At 53.9% G+C, this 19,933-nt stretch overlaps 1 protein-coding gene and 1 non-coding gene across 4 annotated transcripts in view; both read left to right on the plus strand.

Moving 5' to 3' along the window:
- Positions 1–7,167: 7,167 nt before the first annotated feature.
- DDR1 (discoidin domain receptor tyrosine kinase 1) overlaps positions 7,168–19,933 on the plus strand; it is a 51,455-nt gene continuing 38,689 nt past the window's right edge. For 2 of the 3 annotated variants that reach the window (XM_040649091.2, XM_015279513.3), the window contains exon 1: positions 7,168–7,234. The gene's annotated coding sequence lies outside the window, so the exon portion shown is untranslated. Of the gene's footprint in view, positions 7,507–19,933 lie in introns of all 3 variants that reach the window. The other variant, XM_015279512.4, reaches the window with a different exon arrangement.
- Positions 18,751–18,846, plus strand: MIR1707 (microRNA 1707). Its single transcript, NR_035201.2, has one exon. It is a non-coding gene; the product is annotated as a microRNA 1707 (primary transcript).

Consider the following 19,933-nt stretch of genomic DNA (forward strand, 5'->3'; position numbering starts at 1 on the left):
TTTGCACCCACGTGGGAGGCGGATGCCCGGCAGGGGTTGCAGCTAGGATGCTGAGCGTGGGTTCAGCCATCAGAGCTGAAGGAAGAGCCATCTTACCCCAGTGGCACCCACATCCATGAGGTGGTGGCTAAAGAGGCTGCCTGAACTGATGCCTCACCTTTTAGTGCTTCTCTTCCTGCAAACTGAAAGTGATTAGATTTTATAAGCAGCACAAAGAGGTTGTGGATGCCCCATCCCTGCAGGCATTCAAGGCCAGGCTGGATGTGGCTCTGGGCAGCCTGGTCTGCTGGTTGGTGACCCTGCACGTAGCAGGGGGTTGGAACTGGATGAGCGTTGTGGTCCTTTTCAATCCAGGCTGCTGGAGAACACCGTGCAGAGCTACAGTCACAGAATCGTTAAGATGGGAGAAGACCTCTAAGATCATCCAGTCCAACCATCCACCTGCCACCAATATTGCCCACTAAGCCATGTCCCTAAGTATCATATCTACATGTTTCTTGAACCCCCCTGGGTAGGGTGACTTCCCCACCTCCCTGAGCAGTCCGTCCCACTGCCTGACCACTCTTTCAGATGAGTTTTTCCTAGATCAAGTTCTGTTGGGTTTTACATTGGCTATCCCATAGCTGGCTGCCACAGATGTTTTGCAGGACTCACTTTTCATCCCCACCTGCCTGAGCAGATGTGAGCGTGCCAACAGACGTACGTCTTCCTGGTGGTGTTCAAGACTCAACCCAGGGCTCTGGGCAGCATAGTGCAGTACCGCATCTGGAGGTTGGTGGCCCTGCCTGTGGTAGGGGGGCCACCAATGATGCTGGGGGTCCCTTCCGACCCAAGATGTTCTGTGATTCTATGAAGTTAGCAGCTGAATCTTGCGACTTGAGGACCAAGATCCCATAGAGAGCCGGAGGCCTCTCCAGCAGGTTTGTGGGCGCTCAGCCCTTTCAGGCTCTGTTTAGTCAGCATAAAGAGCAAGGAATTTGAACACAAGCAGAGGCTTTTTTCCTTTTGTGGGCATACCTGGGACTGAGCTTGCCAGAGCAAGTGCTGAGGTTTCCTGGGGCACAGTGCTGAGATTGCACGGGATCATAACAGAAACTGGGGTCTCCCAGCCATGTATGGATGGGTTGGGAAAATAGCAGAGTTTACCTGTCCTCAGGCTCCATTTCTGTTCTTTACAGCAGATACGTGGATTTTAATGAAGGTTACACTCTCAGAAGCATCAAGATATCTTGAGGGAAAGCCCTGTGATAGACAGCTGTAATGCAGGGAGCGGAATTGGGAAGGAGGAGGCTCTCACTCAGCAGTGCATGCCTGGGGGCAGGTATGGGGTGCTGGGGCAGAGTCATCCCTGGGCAGCTGTGAGTCAGCCCAGCTCCTCCCACGGCATCTTCACTCATCATCATCTTCACTCAAGTGGGTATTTATAGCACGGGTAGGAGTGGGGAGAGAAATCAAAGAACAGCTTCCCATAAAGACACATAAATCACTCCCAGAGTTCAGCTCTGGGGTTCTGCATGACCTGCTTTAAAGAGACAGAATAAAGGCACCGTTGTTATTAGTAATATATATATATATATTAATATTATTCCATTGGGCTGCTGTTTGCATAAAAACCATCTTTGGGCAGAGAGATTTTTTTCCATGCAGTTCTCCCAGCCGTCAGAGCTACCCCAGCAGGCTGCTAAGGACACGATGCCTCACACGGGACAAAGCCTTTTCTGCAGCACAGCTCTGCCGAAAAACCATTCAGACAGTCTGCCCAGACCACCGCTTGCCATCCGAGCTGTCGGGAGACCTCCAGGCCTTCCAACTAAACGGAGCAGGAAAGCCAGGAGGGTGCTGTACCCAGCACGGGTGAGAAAATATTTACCACGCCCGAAGAAAGACGGAGCCAAGAGGTGGCTGCTGGTGTGTGCTGGCATCGTCCTCCTGCAGGTGCTAACTGAGGAGCCTGAGCGAGAAGGACTGGCGGGAGGAAAGGTTCCTAAGGAGCGGCTCTGCACGCTGCATGCACAGCTCAGGGCTGCACACCTTGGAGCTGCACAGCTCAGAGCTGCAGAGAACTGCTCCAGAGAAGACAGAGCTGCTCCAGAGGCCCCGGTTCTCTCATTCTCTCATCAGCTTATGGGCACCAACTTCTCGTGCAAACCACGGATGTGCCACGACAAGCTGGGAGGCAGCTGCACGCCTTCTGCAGGCAGTGCCTGGCTGGTTTATCCCATGCAGAGCACTGAGCTGCGGTGAGGAGCTGGCCTGCTCCTGCCCCTGCCCATCGCTGCTGCAGCACCGCCAGCTGCACTGTGAACTGCTGCACTCCTCCGAGGGGACACGAGGACTCTGGATGGTGACACGGGGACGCTGGTGGCCAGGGAGGCACTGAAGACAGCCCAGGGCTGCAGTGAGGACTATGCACGTTTGAGTGCTGATCCGAGCCAGGAGTTGGACTCAATGATCCTCATGGTTCCCTTCCAACTCGGGATACTTCACGATTGATTCTGTGATTTGTGACAGTGATTTGAGATCACGTTGCCAGGAGCTGTAGCAAAAGGCTGCAGGCACAGTCCTGCGTCGGGTTTGTACTGCACTGACCTTCCTGTGACTGCTGTGTGACCCCTCTCTGTGCCTCTGTTTGCATGCTGCAATGTGCTGTCAGTTCTCACAGACCACAGCTCAGCTCCTGGAGCTACAGGAGCGCAGTGTGAGCTTTTCTTCCCTCTGTAGGAATAAAGCTGCTGGGATCAGTGTGCATCAACTGAAACTTTTGAGCTAAGGTTTGCTGTCCTGCTGTGTGCCCAGACCTGCTGGCTGTCCTGGGGAAATAAAACCACCCAACCAGCAAGAATGGGGGGGGGGGGAGCAGAGGAGGGGAGGGAGAAAGGGGGGGATTGGAGCCCCAGTGGCGCTAGGGCACAGACTTGCTGGTGCCAGCAGAGGGACAGGGTTCATGGACCTCGGTCACAAGGGCTGCAGCACTGGGGTGAGATGGCTTGGGGAAGAGCTGGACCAACACTAAAGCAAACCAAGGGAGGTGATGGGAAAGAGCTGTTAGAAGGGGAAGTTGAGCCAGAGGTCACCAGAGGGCCTTTCTAACTTATGCTTCCACTGTTTCCATGTTCATCATGGGGTTACTGGGAATGTAGAATGCTCTGTGACTCTGAAGTGTGAAATATAGGATTGCAGACTGGTCTGGGGCATCATGACCTGTGAATATGATGGCATCTGGCTCTGCGAAGTGGGGTGCAGCTCAGGATGGGGCTGCTGCCTCCCAGACATGGACAGGTTCCTTGCATTAGGAATAAAGACATCAGGCTCAGGACCTGCTCCCTGTCCAGCTATAGGGCCCACTGCAGAGAGACTCCTTGCTGGAAATACCGGGCCCAGGACTTTCAGTGGATATGGTTCTGTGTCTCCTGGGTTATCATGCATCCCCTGGGGCCAGGGTACAGCTCCCTTAACTATATATCTCCAAGTCTGAGTAAGTCAAGGCTGGGTCTCCCCAGCCATGTATTCTGCTAGCCTGTCCTGGAGCCCAGGCATAGGGAGAGGTCCCCTGGACACCTTCCCCAAGCCATGGTCCATGCTCCAGCCATACATATGTTGTGTGCCAGGGCTTCTCTTATGAGAGGCAGTCCCAAAAGGCCACAGTATGGCTTTGCAGCCCCAGCTTTGCCCCTCGGGGCGTCCATCCCCAAATCCCAGCCTGCAGAACAGCTTCCATGTTGTGCTGCTTTACACAAGGTTGTATCCGGATGGACTTCATAAACTTCCAGGCAAGGAAAGTCCACCAACTCTTTGGTCAACCTCTTCTAATTGCTTGGGACTTAATAAATCTAATTTCCATGACAGAGAGCTGGTGTGACTCAGAAACCAACAGCAATTGGTTCCTCAGGCTCTGCTAAGAACAGAATTCAACTGTTTTTGTAATGACTGCACGTGACCCAGGGGTGGGAGGAAGCTGGATTGCACACACACTGATTGCAGAAGAGGTGTGGAAAAGCCCTGAGGGGCACTGCAGGCCGAAACACCAAATCTGAGAAGAGCAGCATGCTGCAGCTCACAGCAACCACAAGGAGAACTGCTTATCTCAAAACAAAGCGGCTGAATCACTAACAGGATTCAGCTCCTTCATCTGTACTGAGAAAAGGAGCAACGAGTTGGTGTGCAGCCAGGGAACTGTGTGGAGTGGGGGCAGTGGGGAACGGTGTCAGTGAGTGGTGGTCCGGGATCAGCCCTTCATCCCTCGGGACGTGGAGGGGAAGCTGTGCCATCACAGGGAATGGCCGAAAGGGCAGCTTTGCAAAATCTTGGAATTCTAACGGCTGAAAATGAAAGGGTGGTTCAGCAGCGGCGGGGATGGGCTGAGATCTTGCAGAGCTCGGTGTAAACGCGGTGAGCCCTCACGAGAGGGCAGCAGAGACAGAACCTCAGCAGCGTTCCCAAAGCAGCGCCCGGCGGCGTTCCGGACGCGCGGATCCCGAAGTGCAGCGGTGCAGGAGATGCTGAGGACGCGCTCAGTGCCTCGTGACAGCTGGTTGGTGGGAAAGTGAGTCTGTGCGTGGGGTGTGAGCCAGCAAAACGGAGACAGAGAGCCCTTAAATACAACATCCCCATCGCCAAGCCTTACGTGCAGCGTGTTTCCTCGTCCCACATGGCGCAGGGTGGAGAGCTGGGATGTATGGCAATGCAGATGTAACAGAGAGCACCTTCAGCCAACTTCCAGGCCAACCATCAGCAGCCTTGCCCTGGGCAACCACGGTAAATTCATTGCAGACCTGATGACTTTAATGAGCTAAATACAAGAAGAATGTCACACTCTTGGTCTGCTGTGTGAAATCCAGCATTCCACGTTGTGGCCCCTAGATCCACCTGGGATTGGGACAGGGCCCATCCCGGCCGAGGGCTGAAGGATGCTGCCAGGAGCGCACATCCCTGCTGCACAGCCCAGCTGTAGCTGCTCCCAGGCATGCACACCACCGTGGCTGCTTAGAGCTACAAGCAGCAGCTCCAGCTGAGCTTGCAGGGGGTGGGACAGCCTGCAGGATGGACAGGGGAGCGTGCGGTACTGTGGAGGGATGACGTGGCTGTGCGCAGTCTCAGAGCAGCGTATCCAGGCAGGCTCTGTATCTGGGGCATGCCAGGACACAGTCCTGTGTTTGCATTCCTAGCCTTGTGCAGGGCTTGCGACTCCTGGGAGCCGCTTTTTCTGCAGGAGAGCCCCCTGCAGCCCAGCTCTGTGGCCTCTCTGGTCCACACAACATTCCCAGTCCTTCTCCTACCTCTCCTTCCTCCAGGCTCTCTCCTTACCCAGAGCTCTTTGAGCCACCTCAGCTCTCTTTCTGCTGCCCCGGACATCCCCAGTCCCACTTGCACAGAGACCTTTGCTCCAGCATGCATCCCTGCTGGTAAAATCTGCTGGCCTTTAAAGCAAACTGCACTCAGATGTGCACTGGGGGCAGCTCCTGGGACACTCCTGCCCTGTGCCTTGCCTGGGTGTGTGATACATGTGCTATCCCACCTCAGTCTGACATTATGCACGATAACGTTCCCGTGCCCGACAGCATTTATTTTAGCGCTACAGATACACACTGTGAGATGCAGCACTCCAAAAATGCTCCAGGAGGGCTTGTCCTGCCCCATGTCCCTGACCCCTTGTGTGCCCCCACCCCCATGCCCACCCTGAGTGGGCACAGAGGCTCATCCCCCAGCGGCTTAGTACTTTTTCCCAATGCAGAACGCTAGCAGGGACACTCCCTGGCACTAAGAGGAGCTCTGCAGCAGCTTTTTCATTCTGCCCAAGGCTGGGGCACGAGGGGCAGCGATGCTGCTGCACGCAGAGGCGTGCCACAGGAATTATAAACACAGCTGCTTTCATTAGGCACATTATTCACCCTCTGGCTCGCTCTAATCCAGCCTGTCGGACTGGTGATGCCTCAGGAGCGTAGTGGAGAAAATATTAACACGCCTTTCTGTAGCTGGGTTGCACAGCCTCAGCACGGATGTGATGTCCAGAGCAGGGGAAGCTGAAGAGGCTGCTGCAAATATGACTGTGAGAGAAGACAGAAGTAAAGGGAAGTGATGAATAACCAGGAAAGCAATGGACAACCCGGTGAAGCCGCCGCTGGGTCCGTGCCTCTGCTTGCATTAAAGAGCCAACCCGCGAGGAGCCGTGGGGTTGGGAACGGATGGAAGGAGGGGTTCACTCAGCACAGAAATAGTGACAGTGCTTTATGTGAGACCACATCTGGGGTGCTGACCCTAGTGCAGTGTTTCCTTCCAACCTGGCTGAGGAAGGAGGCTGTGGGGGCAGCGGGGGCTGTGCTGACAGTGCTGGGGACGCAGAGGTGACCAGGGGTAGCGCTGGTTGTGGAGCAGTGGCCTAAGGACACAGAATCATAGAATGGCTTGGGTTGGAAGGGACACGGAGGGGCCATGGGGTGCCTGTAGTAACGTGGGACAAGGCAGGGCTGTGAGGTGCAGCACGCGGACACAGCCGGGCTCTGTGATACACGGGGCACCAGGGAGCCTTTCCTTGTCAGGGAGATGCTCTGCTCCCTTCACCATCTCGGTGGCTCTGTGCTGGGCTCTCTCAAGCAGTTCTCTGTCCTTCTCGAACGGAGGGGCCCAGAACTGGACACAGTACTCCAGATATGGTCTCACCAGAGCAGAGCAGAGGGCTTCCAGCACACCCCACGATGCCGTTGGCCTTCTTGGCCACAGGAGCACAGTGCTGGCTCAGGGTCACCCCGCTGCCCCCCAGCGCCTTTCCCTTTCCCCCACGCTGCTCTCCAGCAGCTCAGCCCCCAGCCCATCCCGGTACCCGGGGTTCTCCTTGCCCAGGACTGCACACTGCCCTTCTATTTCACTCAGTTTCTCCCCCCCCCCCCCCCCAACTCTCCAGCCTGCCCACGTCTCGCTGGATGGCAGCACAGCCCCGGGACGCGGCTCCGAGAGGCGCACGGACGGCAGTGCCCCGAGGCACGGGGGGACACGGCTCAGCCCCGCCGCGTGTGGAGCACAGGGCCCACACGGACACGGAGCCGCGGCACAGCCCTGAGGCACGCGAGGACAAAGCAGGGCTGCAGGGCGCGGAGGCCCCACCTCGGCCGGGATCCCCCGCCGCCAGGAGGCTGTCGCTTTAAGAGCTGCGAGGCCGCCGCCCCCGCCCTCGCCCGCCCGGCCCGATAGGGGCCGTGATGCAGCGCGCCCGCCCGCCCGCCGCCGCTTCGGCTCTCAGGTAACCGCCGCCGCCGCGCTCGGCCCCACCTCACACCGCCACCACCACCAGCGGGGGAGGCGCTGCCCGGGGCGGCCGCTCCGCCCCTCCCGTCCCATCCCGTCCCGTCTCCGCCGGCGGGGCTGCGGGGCCCGTTCCGCCGCGGGCCTCTCGCGGGCCGTGGGGTGCCGAGGGGTGCCCCGCAGGGCTGGGTGAGCCCGGGCCGGGCTGGGGGTGTCCGTAAACCCTCACATCCCAGAACTCGTTTTTCCTCGCCGAGGCGCTGCTGGCTGGTGATTCCATTAGCATGCTTTCTTCTTTCTTTCTTTATCTTTTTTTTAACTTTTCGTTTTGTTTCTCTCTTTAGGAAATTATAGGGTTTTTTTTTCTTTTTTTCTTTTTCTTTTTTTCTGTCTTTCTTTCCGTTTTGTTTTTGTTTCCCCGAAGTAGATTTGTGTGGCAAAGCCCTGCTTTTGTTCGGCTCCGGCTGTGCGATGCTGCGCTGTGCTCGCCCTGCTGCTCCTCGGCGCGGTGGGTGCCTCTGTTCCCCCGGCAGCTCTGGGCTGTGGAGCCCCTCCGGCCTGGGGGGCGTTGTGGGCACGGATAAAATGCAGCCCGTGGCCGCAGCGTGTCGGCTTCTCCATTGGAATCCTTTAAGCCTAAAGGGAAGGGAACGTGATAAAGCAGAACTCCGGGCCCTTTGCTGGAGGCAGAAAGGGAAAAGCGTGTTGTACCAAGAGGGGTTTTTTCGCTGCTTCCTGGGTTTATCTGAGACTGAGAAATGCCGTGCTCTGAAATGCTGCAGTGTCAAATGCTGAGCTCTTCCCTTTTCCCTTGAATGGACTCTGTTGGTAAAAGAGGGGGAAAAGTTCTACCAGACAGAGCCGTGCTGCCCATGGGGCTGATGTGAGTGTAATGGAAGGAAGGGCAGCTCTGCAGAACCAGCAGCGATGCTCCTGTGGGCTGTTCTTCCTGCCCAGAGCTTGGTTTGCAGCCCTGGCCATGGGGAAGCTCCGAGCACAGGGCTGTGGTGAGAGAGAGAGCCAAAAAGAAGCAGCTGGGGGGTAATTGAGAGCTGTGAGCTGTGCGGAGAAGCAGGATGCTCCCAGCGTGGGGCTGGCAGGTGAGGTTCAGGCTGTGAGTGGATGTTTGTGTCCTCTGGTCCTGAACAGCCGCTGTGGGGGGAGTGGCAGAAAGTCTGTTGGCTTCCCAGAGATGGGGAGTTCTCACCTGGAGTCCTGGGGTGAAATGGGACCTGGGTGGTCTCTGTGAGATCTTCTGCAGCTCTGTGCCACCTGGTGCTGTTCTCCTTCTGGGGTAACTTGGTAGTGGGTGAAGTGCACAAGAAGCATTTGGAGCCTCGAGCCCCTTTGGGTGGGAGAGCAGTGCAGAGAGCAGCGTGTCTGGGTAATGTGCTCAGGCAGTGGTGCAGCTGAGCCACACTGCACTTGGAAATACTCACTGTGGATGCTCTGAGAGTGAGGGAATGAGAGGTTTGGGCACCCAGGAAGGGGCAGGAATGGTGCAAGAGATCTGACTTAAAGCATTTAATGCTCAGCAGCACTGTGGCTGCCTCTGGCATGCATGCACCAGCAGGATCAGCTCAGGGCAGGTTCTCTGTGAGCCCCGTGGTGGAACTGGCTGCTTCATTCTCTTCTCCAGGTGTTCTGCCATCCCCTTGGGCCAAACGTTGCCCATGCTTCTCGTAAGCTCCAGCTGCTTTTGCAGGTTCCCAGTTACTGCGCGGTCGCTCTTACTGTGTTTCTTTTAATGGCTATAAACTGATTTTTCAAAAGGAGTCAGAACCTGGGCCAAAAAGTCGCATTTTCTTCTTTTCCTTGTGATTTGTTTGGGAAGCTGCACCGTGGGATATAGCAGCTGAGCTCATGGTTACCTCTTCCCCTCCCCCCCCCCCCCCCCCCCCCCCCCCCCCCTTCATGCTCTGAGTTGGCAGAGGTGGTTTTGCAGGGACCTGGGCAGCTGTCCTCTACTTGAGTGGTGCACTTTGCTTTTAGTGGTTGATGGATGTTTGGGGTGGTGTTTGCTCTTAATCCTATAAAGTTAGGAACTTGGCTAAGGTGTAGGAAGCTGGAAGGAAGCTCTTTTTCTCTTGTAGTGCTTTGTGTAACCGGAATGTTTGCACTCAGAGCTATGGGCCTTTTAAAAACCACAGGGCAAAAAGCTTCTTTAGGGCAGTCCTTCAGATCTGTGTGAGGTTGAGTCACGCTTGGAGCCAAAGGTGCCATCGTTGACCAAAGAGTTGCACTGTGGCTCTGCCCTGTGCAAAGCAAAGCCCTTCAGTGGTTCTCATGGGCGTGGGTTGGGGTCAGGGTGGGTCTCGTGGTTAAAGTGTAATCCTCCTGGGTGTCAGCAAGTAACTTTGGTGAGAGAAATTGAGAGAGAGCCCAGCATGCTTAGCTTGCTCCCTGGGTAGTGAATGCATGTTGCCTTTCCACTCTGATCTTTGCTTCCTTCTGCTTGTTTCATAACAGTTACTTTTGCAAATTGAACTGCAAATAGGTGCTGGAAGTAGTGAATAATCACTTCCCTTGGAATAATCCCACGCTGAGCAGAGCCAAGGATTCCTCATGATCTCTTGTTAGAGACAAGCTGACTTTTTTTTCCTCTTCCTGTATGCTCTGTTGAACACTGGAGAGTGATTTCTATCCAAGAATTTTAAAGAAAACCTTCCAAAGTCCTTCATGGCCAACGAGGGGCAGCATGGAAAGGGCTGCCTGGGGGCTGCTGCTGGGAGCAGCTGATGCAGGGTGGGACAGCTGTGATGGAGTGATGGAAGTCAGGCTGCAGCTCTGAGTCTGCAGGCACGAGTGTGATGCTGCTGTGGTACCGCTGCAGTGCTGCTTCAGGAACACAGTGCAGCTGGCCTGGCAGGGACCAACCAGGAGTGAAAGGTGGGAATCAGCTGCTATGCTGCTTCTCCCACTCGTTGTGCTCGTGCTTCCCCACCCTCCATGGCCTTCATCAAGATGAAAACCTGATGGGGACGTAGCACAGGAGGAGCGTGGGGCTCGTGGATGTTTCTGGAGCTTCATTGCAAGTGTAGGTAGAGTTCTTCTGCATCACTTTAAATGGCTTCAGGGTGAAGACTGCTTTCTAGAGAGCTTGTTGTTCCCTCACTTCTCTGCAGAACTCCTCTTTTCCTTGGGAGGATTTGTGTAATGACTGTGGGGAAATGCTCATACGCAGGTCCAGAACCCAGAAGCACAGAAAACACATCCATGTTACTGCTGTTCCCTCTTTAATGGGTTCCTTTTCTGAGTGATGTTCAACTTGCAGCTCTGAGGTTTCATTTTAAGCAAGCGCTGGTAGAGCATAAAGGAGAGTCTGCATAGATCCATGAGTGCTTGCATCCTGCAGAGAAGCAGAACGTGATGCTGCAGTTAGGGGCTGGCAGGCTCTCTCACTGCCTGCAATTGTGTGGGAGGAAAAATGGCTGCCTGGTTGTGTGACCCCAATGGCGAGCAGAGCAGCTGGGGTTTAACAAACTGGTTAGAACTGTGTAGGCCCCCCAAATTCTCCCGAGACATCTCTGCTTTCCTAGAAGCTTCCTTTAACAAGCTGATTTCTCAGGCTGATTGCTTGCAGATGAGATCATGCAGTGTGTTTTGCAGGGAAAGAATCTGAGCTTAGACTGGTGAGCCAGAAAGTTTTAACACACAAGTCACATGCCCAGGGTCCTCATGGCACATACATAACACCAGAGACTGCGAAAGCATCCGTCTCAGGGAATCTTTGTGCTCCAGAAAGAGCTTTCTGAATACGCAGCGTGCCAAGGGATGCTCTTGAGCGCTGGGTCCTGTTGCTTGGACAGCAGCAGGAGAGAGCAAGGAAGTATTTCATCTTTCCTTAGCTCTGTTTCTCTCTTTAGTGCGTGTGGTGCTGGGATAAGCCCAAGCGAGGGAAGGCTCTCATCTGCCTTAATTCCACAGACGCTTTTCTGCTGGCATCAGCAAAGGAATTTGTGTAGGATTGATGGTATTTTTACTGCTAATGCATCAGAACTTGCTCGACAGTGAAAACTTAATGGCACTGTTCTGCTGCAGAGGATCCCACAGATCTCTGGCCCTCGCAGAAGGGATGCTGCTTTCCGTTTCTCTTGATGGCAGCTGGGCTGAAGGTGTCTTCATAGGAGAGCCTTTTCTTCCCAAATCATCACAGCCATAGCAGAGGAGCGTTGCAAGTTCTGCAAAGCTGCTGTAAGGTGATGGTGGGTGTGTGCTGCCAGCAGATGGGAGCAAGCTGAGTTTGGATGCCAGGAGCTTTAAGGACAAGCTGTTCTCCCAGGCAAGGTGGGAAGGCACTTTTCTGATCCCAGGGCCTCTCTGGGCCTGACATGATTTCTTCTTCCAAGTCAAGGAATTATTTATACAAAACTATTTGATTTTTGGGAGGGTGTTACTGATACTGGTGATGGAAACAGGAGGTGAAGGGAGCCACTTTTTTCTAAAAAGGAGAAAATGGAGGCTGTTGTAGCAGGAATGCAAAGCCATGGTCTGAAACAGTGATTGAGCACCTGGTGGGAAGGCAGGGCCAACCCCGGGGAGCTCAGCTGCATGCAATGCACCTGAATGACTGGGAGGGATGGAGCCAGGATCCACCCCTTCCCAGACCTCATTTAAGGGTTGGCAGTGGAGGTGAGGGCATCTCTGGCTGGAGATCCCTGCCTACCTGAGGCCTTCCAAAGGTAAGCAGTTCTTTTTCTACGTTGTTTGCAGCTGTGGCTGCTGCATTTGGACTCATTGCTGTAGCTGAAGACTTTGCCACCCTGCTATTATCATCCCATTATAGCATTACACCTGTGCAGGGAAGCTTGCAGTCCTAAACCTGGGATCTGCCTTTGTGTTGCTCCTGGATGGGATCCCGCAGGTTGGTGCCCAGGCTGGCTGCTCTCTTGGGGCTGGCTGGAGGTGATGATCTCTGCCCTGAGCAGTGCTGCCTACACCTTGTTGTGTCTGTGGAGCTGCAAAAGCCGCAGCCCTTTCAGAGCTAATGCTCACAGAATGCGTGAGCAAGGCATTAAACTGGGTGGAGTTGTACCAAAATTTGGACTTGGGGCCTGTCTGCTCCTCGTGCAACAGCTCTCTGGGTGTTTGCCTGGACAAGCTCCTGGCGCAGATGATGCTCTCCTGACCTGAGCTGACTTTCCTCTCTTGATGCTTGGGTACTGTGCCCAAATCTGACTGTAATGCTGTGCAGCACAGAGCTCCAGGTGTTGGGTGAACCTGAAATGAGTCCATTCCTGTCAAGGGAGGACAGGGCGGTGGTGGCTTTGTAATATGGGGGATGGAGGAGAGGGTGAGAAGACAAGGAGAGGGAGGGATGAAGTCAATCATTGTGCTCCTTCCCCAGGATTGTTGTATGTCCTGAGCCTGCCAGCTGCAATTTGGAAGCCAGAAGAATAGGGTGGGGTATTTTCTTCCAACCAGATGAATTGACGCAGTGAAAATGAAAAGCTAGTTGAGTTTCTCTGGGAATAGCATTTAAGGTGTAAAAGCGTCCCACCCATCAGTAATAGAGAGCTGCAGGAGAGTGCGAATGCAGAGACAGCTCACAGAGCACAGTGGCTTTTCAGCTTCCCTTTTTGCTTGAAGGATGGGAATCAGGGCATGTTCTGCTGCCTGTATGGTGTGGTAGTGGTCGCAGTCCTTTGTGTTGCTTCTTACTGAGAGTTAAACTCACCAAGCTTCAGGTTTCATCATCCATCTGTATTATTGCTGTGTTATTTCACTTGAGCTTGTTTGTTTCTGCACACACACACACACACACACACACACACACACACACAAACTGAAGCAGAAATAGCTGGAGTGCAGGCATTCTCTAAATGTCAGCCTATGGTGAGTGCCTTCCAGTGAGCTCAGGGCTGGTCCCCAGTTTCTGACAAGCCATCACATTTCCATGCACGGTAACGTGAGCTTCCAGGAATGCTGCTTTCATTTCTGTGTTTGTAGTGGAGCTGAGCAGGGGGTGCATGTGGGAATATGTGCGGTGTGAGCCTGCAGTGCCATGTTATTGTTTGGGATGAGGTGTTGGCCATGTGTGCTGTGATTCAGCTGTGGGAGAGAACAGAGCAGCAGTGCCAGCCATGCAGCAAGCTGCTCTGCTGGATGTGGGTCCCAATGCTGTAAGCTCATCCCATGCACTTTGTTCTGGAGAGTGTGTGTTTTGCGTTTGTCTGGACCATGATGGGTATCACTCAAATATCCTTCCTCTTCCCATCACTTGGATGCTGTCCATCTGTATAGCTAGCAGCAATCTTCTGTTTTCTTCCCTGTTTTGGGACAGTGCAGGCAGGGCCTCATGCAGACGTGCTCCCTCACCCCGAGGACAGATTCTCTGTGATTAGCAGTGGTGTTTTTTGACCTCATCCCAGTGCTGGAAGGACAGTGAATAGCAGCCGTACTTCTAAGATGTCCCCAGAGCACAAACTGAGTGGGAAAGGATTTCTTTCAAAATTGCTACAAGTTTCTTGAGAGCTGCTGGCTGCCTGGCTTTTCACTTGCATTCTGGAAGTCTTGTAAGCTTTTGTGTTTGAGTACATAGCTGAAGTTAATTGCCAAGAAGAAATCTCTTGTGGAGGGTGCTAACTGGTGTAAGGACAGGCTGATGCAGTGTGCTGACCCTGCCCGAGACCTCTGCAGTGCATCACAGCACGGCAACTGGTGTGCCAGTATCCCTGCCAGCACACAGATAGCCCTTGGGTTGTCCTCATCACCCATGCTTTAGTACAACCTGGGAAGATCTCTTTGGAGAAACTCAATGTGAGTCTTTGCTGCAAGTGTTGGCAGCAATTCTGTGTCATCTCTGTCTCCATCACAGGAATGTGGGAGCCCTGGTTGGAGAGGGCATCTGAAGGTCTTCAGCCCAACCTCCTGCTTGAGGTGGGACCATCTCCAGTGTGTGATTGTCTTGAAAATGCACGGGCACAGCTCAGGGTGCTGCGCCAGATCAGCTTTGGTTTGCTTTTCCTTGAGCTGCACCTACTGCACCACCCTACAGTGTGGGTTTAGGTTTGGATTACCTCATCCTGCAGGTTTCAAAACATTTCAGTGAACTGTTAGGAAATGTTCTGGTAGGGCTAATAGCGTGTAGTGTGTCTGAATCCTTCTGTCTTTTCAGTGCTAGCATGGGAAATGTGAGCTGATCCTAGTGCTTTTTCTACTGAGTCCTGTGTGAGGTGGTTTCCTCATGTTTGTACGGGTTATTGCAGATGAAGCAGCGCTTGCAGGACACGTCCCATTGCTCGGATGAGCATAAGAGTGTTTTCCACGCAGCATCAGTTATGGGATGTGCCCAGATGGGATGGAGGCTTGGCACCGGACGGCGCTGCGGCCATTCCCTGCCCTGGGGCCACACGTGGGATCCGCGTGGGCCAGCTGTGAACCCAGGCTGAGGCCACCCATACACAAGGCATGTTGTTGCCTTTCATCTGCCATTCCCAGCCCCCTGCAGTGGGAGGGGAGTGTTTTCCCCAGAGTCCACGTTCCTTTCAGAAAAACATGGGGTCATGAGTTGAGCCTGCCTGCTGGAGCACCCATCTGAGCTGCCCATTGCGTCCTGGGTGCTAACGAGGGCAGGATGGCTCTCAACATCTGGGAAATAAGCTTGCCTCCTGAAATGCCACAAGCTTCAGAAAGGCGGTGATGGGCACGCAGTGAGGCCAGAGCAGGGGCCTCCAGTGTCATCTGGGCTGGGCTGCCTTCTTTGCACAAAGCTGGGGATTGCAACATCCCTGCGCTGCCTTGGGCTGGGATGCCTTGTTCTGAAAGGGATGGGTGAGGGGGGTGAAAACATCCTGAGCCTCTGCTGCTGGGCTGAAATGGGGCCATGGCCTGCGTTTGCCATCCCCTTGTTAATGGGGAGACCTAAAACAGCCTATGTGCTCACAGCATTAAAATGAGAGCTCTGCAAGCTGATGGGATTGTCACACTGTCCTCTGCTGTGCGCTGGCTGGGGTTGTGTGGTGGTCCTGTCTGAGTGTAGTGGTGCTGTGCATGGTTCCAATCTCTGCCTTATGCCATGTGGTGAGGCCCACTTGGTGTCCCAGCCCATCTAAGCTGCTCACTGAGAGTCTTCCTAGGCCTTGTGCTCACATACCAGGCAGTGAAAAGGGCTGGGAGTGCTGGCTTCTGTGACCTCCTGGTGGTCTGAAGGTGGTGGTCCTTGCTGAGGAATTGCAGCAATGTGGCCGCTGCTGTTGTCAGCTGCTGTCTGCATGCTGGCTTGTGCCAGAAGTGCAGAGGGCAGGTTTGGGGTCATGTGGCCAGAGGGTCCTGGAACAGCAGTTACAGACACATCAGCAAGAGGCTGGCTTCGCCTGACAGCTCTTGTTCTGACCTGCCTTCTGTACCCCAGGAAGTGTTACAGGGGTCTGTGCTGTAAGAGCAGTAGTGGTGGTGCTGCCAGGAGCTGCACACAGCCCTCCAGTTCTGCTGGCTCCATGTTCCCTGCAGGGAAGAGCATCCCATGTGCTGCTGCTCTTTGCTGAGGCTTAGTCTGTGCTTGTGGTTTTCTGGGCCTCTCTGCTTGTCTTTACTGGGGAAAAAATCTCCAGTGAAGGTGGCTTGTTAGCTGTTCTAGGTCTGGAATACATGCTCAAATGTTGGTCTTCCTGGTGCAGCCTGCACAACAGAGATTCACACAGGTGACTTCTGGGAGAGAGCAGCAGCTGTAGAGAAGTATTGCTGTAGGTGAGGTAGGACTTGGCTCGGGAGCTGTGCAGCCCCACCATCATCTCTCCCTGCGCTTTCCTCCTTGCTCCAAACTCACTGCAGAGCTCGAGGGCAGAAAGCAGCGTGCTGCGACACGGGAGAACGTGTGTGAGCAATGCTCAGAGTGCTGCTGTGGGATGCTGGAGGGCACGTGGCTCACTGTGCAAGGCTGGAGATGTCCCGCTTGGGCAGGTCCCATGTCCAGGGATAGGGAGGGATGGCTGATTGCAGATAATGTTTTTCTCTGCTCCATTCTGACAGTTCAGTTGGCGTAGATGGCCGAGGGAAAGTGTTTACAAACGTCTGTGCTGAGCACTGCTGTACGCCAGGAGTTTACTCTTCGTCTGGGTGACGTCTTTGCTGGGCCTTTGTCAGTACAACTGCAGCTAAGCTGATCTCGCTCTGCTTGTGCTGACCTGCAGGTGTAAGTCAGCACAACTTTGCCTTCTCTCTGCTCTCATTCCCATCTTTGAGACTGCCCAAAACGTAACAGCTGAGGAATGTGCTTACAAATAGAGCAGATAGAAGGCTGCTAGGTGCTGCTGGTTGAAACTGAACTGATAGCATTACAGCTCCAAATGAGAGAGGTTTTTGGGGCTAGGGAGGAGGAGTCCCTCCTTCATTCACTACCTGTGCAGCCATTCTTTTCCCTGGGTGCCAAAGTGGTGCTGAGTCCTCTTCTGCTCCATGTCCCATCACAGAATGGCCTGGGTTGGAAGGGGCCATGAGTCTCCAACCCCCCCACCACAGGCAGGGCCACCAACCTCCCTATTTAATACTATACCAGGCTGCCGAGGGCCTCATCCAGCCTGGCCTTGAATGCCTCCAGGGATGGGGCATCCACAGCCTCTCTGGGCAGCTGTTCCAGCACCTCACCACTCTCATAGTGAAGAACTTCCCCCTGACATCCAACTTAAATCTTCCCTCCTTCAACTTAAAACCATTTCCCCTTGTCCTGCTGTTATCTACCCTTTCAAAGAGTTGACTCCCCTCCTGTTTGTAGGCTCCCTGTAGGTAATGAAAGGCTGCAATGAGGTTACCCCGCTGCCTTCTTTTGTCCAGGCTGAACAAGCCCAGCTCCCTCAGCCTGTCTTCATAGGAGAGTGCTCCGGCCCTCTGATATCTCTGTGGCCCTCCTCTGGACCCTCTCCAACAACCCCCTGTCTTTCTTGCACTGAGGACTCCAGACCTGGACGCAGTACTCCAGATGGAGCCTCACAAGAGAAGAGTAGAGAGGGACAATCACCTCCCTGTGGCCACCCCTCTTCTGATGGAGCCCAGGATACCGTTTCCTTTCTGAGCCACAGGAGCACACTGCTGGCTCATGTCAAGTTTTTCATCCATCCGGACCCCCAGGTCCTTCTCTGCAGGGCTACTCTCAAGGACTGCTCCTTCCAGTCTGTATATATGCCTGAGAGACCATCTATCAATGCCAGCAGAGACCATGCTCTGAGAAACAAGCCTCTGAGTGCTTCCCTCCAATCCCTGTTGTCTTCTGTACTGTTTGGGACCACATGGGGCTGACTATGGCAAGGGTCTGTCCCATGTCAGGCATCTGCATGTCACCATGTGCACTGCCTTGTCCTACCGTCGTCCTGTGTTACACCTCTGGGCAGCGTGTCATCTATCTCTGTGGTCTGACAGTATTTTTTTTGGAGGGTGTTTCGCACACCTCCCACTTTTCCTCCCTGCTGTGCCAAGTTCTGCTTTCCTTCCCTCCCTTCCCAGGTGCATGGCTGGAGGCAGTGCGTGCTGTGGTGAAGGCTGATAGCAGCAGAGCATGGCAAGCACCCCTGGGGGGGCTGGGCATGGGCTGTGAGCAGAGCACTTGTGCAGCAGGCTCCTACACTGCACCAGAAGGGCCTGGAGGAGGTGAAGGGGGGAGCTGGCTTCCACTGCCTCTCCCTGAAAGAATAAATGGTGTTCATGCAGCAGGCCCAACCTGTGTAGTGGGGCTGTCCCTGCTGCTCAGCCCCTTCAACCCTGCTCAGCCAGAGATGCTCTTCTGGCCTCCATTTCTGCAATGTGATTGTGTGGCTTTTCCTCAGGAGCTTTATGCACCATAGAGGTATCTGCTGGGTTGTTCAGTGCTATCAGTCTGCCTCCAGCTGCTTATTAAGTTGCTTTTCCTTTAGCACCAGTGTCCTTTCACTTCTCCTGGTGCCACCTGAGGGTGCAGCAGCCAGGGAAGCTTCCTGATTTAGGTGCCCATTGCTCTGGTTCACCAGCCATGAATTTCAGATCTCTGCTTTGTTGCTTGGACTCCCCAAGGTATTGATGTTATTTTTAAACCCTGGAAGCAAAAGCTGCTTTTAAGCCTGCTGAAACATGCCTGAGTTGTAAATAATTAACAGTACTTTCAAAGCTTTTTTATTATTATTATTATTATTATTTTGAGAGCACTTTTCCTCTCTTCTGGTAATGCTCCTGAAATGCTTCTGGGTTGCAGGGTTCCACATGGGCACCTCCAAAACAGCCAAATTGCACCACAGTAGAATAAACAAGTTGGTGTCTAAATGTTTGTATGGAATGCAGGTATGTGCTGGTGGGTCTTCATCTGCTCATCGGTCTGATCTTTGCTGCAGCCAAACAATCTGTTGGAGGCCTGCACTGGTTCTGCTTCCTTGCCGTTTGGAAACCTGCTCGTGCTGCAGAAAGCAGTTCTGTGCAAAACCAAAACAGGGTCTGTTGATGTTATTTCTAGTCCTTTGAGAAAGATGACTTACCGGTCACATGTGCTGTATGAGGTCATTAGGAAGCCTCTCAAATACACAATTTGAGAACCGATGATGCCACGGCAGAACTATGCTCCCTCTGCGATGTGAGATGCAGAGCTCGCTGAAATGCTTGAGTTTGTAATGGCTTTGAGCGGGATCTGTTATCGTGCATATTTGGGCTCATTCCAGTGGAAAAAGCACTGTTTTCTGCTTTGCTCCATGCCTAGGATTGATTAGCGAATGTACACGGTGGGATAAAGTTACATTTCACAGGGCATCCAGCAGAGAGGCTGTTGCTGTGCTGAAGGCGAGCGAGTCCAAGTGCCAGCTCAGCAGATTTCTTAGCAGTGCTTTGTGCCTCCGCGGCACCGGCTGTCCGCTGAGAAGGCAGTGCTGCCAATGGTTGGGTCCTTGCTCCTCCCAGTGCTGTGGGAGAGCTGGGGGGGGGGGGGGGGGGTTTGCTAGACTATTAATGTTGCTTCTGTGATGGGCGTCTGCTTTGCGATGCTGCTATTGGGGTCTGTCCTGGATTGCTTGCTCTGGATTCCCAGAGCTGCCTTCTGCTGCTCACTGCTGCCCGTCATGCAGCAGGGATCCTGTTGGTCCCAGCCTGGTCCACAAGCACTGCTGTGCTGATGGGGCAGATGCCCTTATTCTGGCAGAAGGGTGGATCCTGAGTGTTTGATCTGAATCAGTTGCACCCATTTGGGGTAGGGCATCCCAGGCACAGAGGTGTCTCGTGTCTGTGCTTCTCCAGCTATTGCTGGTCATGTGCTTCTGCCCCAAACTGTGAGTGACCCTAGTGATTGTCCCACCATCTGGGTTGATTAATGCACTAAGACATGGGAAAACTTCCTAAGGGGGAGAAAAAAGTAAATCATTTTCTCAGTACGGAGGTGAATTGTGGAGCCAAGATGGGGCAAAGAGGCAGGGAGGAAAACAGAGCAAGGAAGCATTTGACGTGCCCGTGTGACGTGCATCCCAACTCAAAGCTGTATTTTCCAGTTCAGATCTGGTGTTGGCACAGCATGGCTGATGTTTCTCTATAGCACAGAGCCCTCTTGCTTTCAGTCCTGCTTTCAGAGGTACGTGGGGCAGGGCTCTGATCATATAGTGACGGCTCCATTTCTCAAAGCATGATATCACAGCAGTGTCCCCTTCCCCTGGCGCTGTGCTGGTCCCTGCTGTTCCTGCAGACCCCAGTCCTGGGCTCGTGGATAGGGATGCTGATGCTGTTAGTGTTCCTTGTGCCTGTTCCAAACAGGCTGTGG

Source organism: Gallus gallus, chromosome 17 (assembly GCF_016699485.2).
Source record: "Gallus gallus isolate bGalGal1 chromosome 17, bGalGal1.mat.broiler.GRCg7b, whole genome shotgun sequence".
Classification (NCBI taxonomy): Eukaryota; Metazoa; Chordata; class Aves; order Galliformes; family Phasianidae; genus Gallus; species Gallus gallus.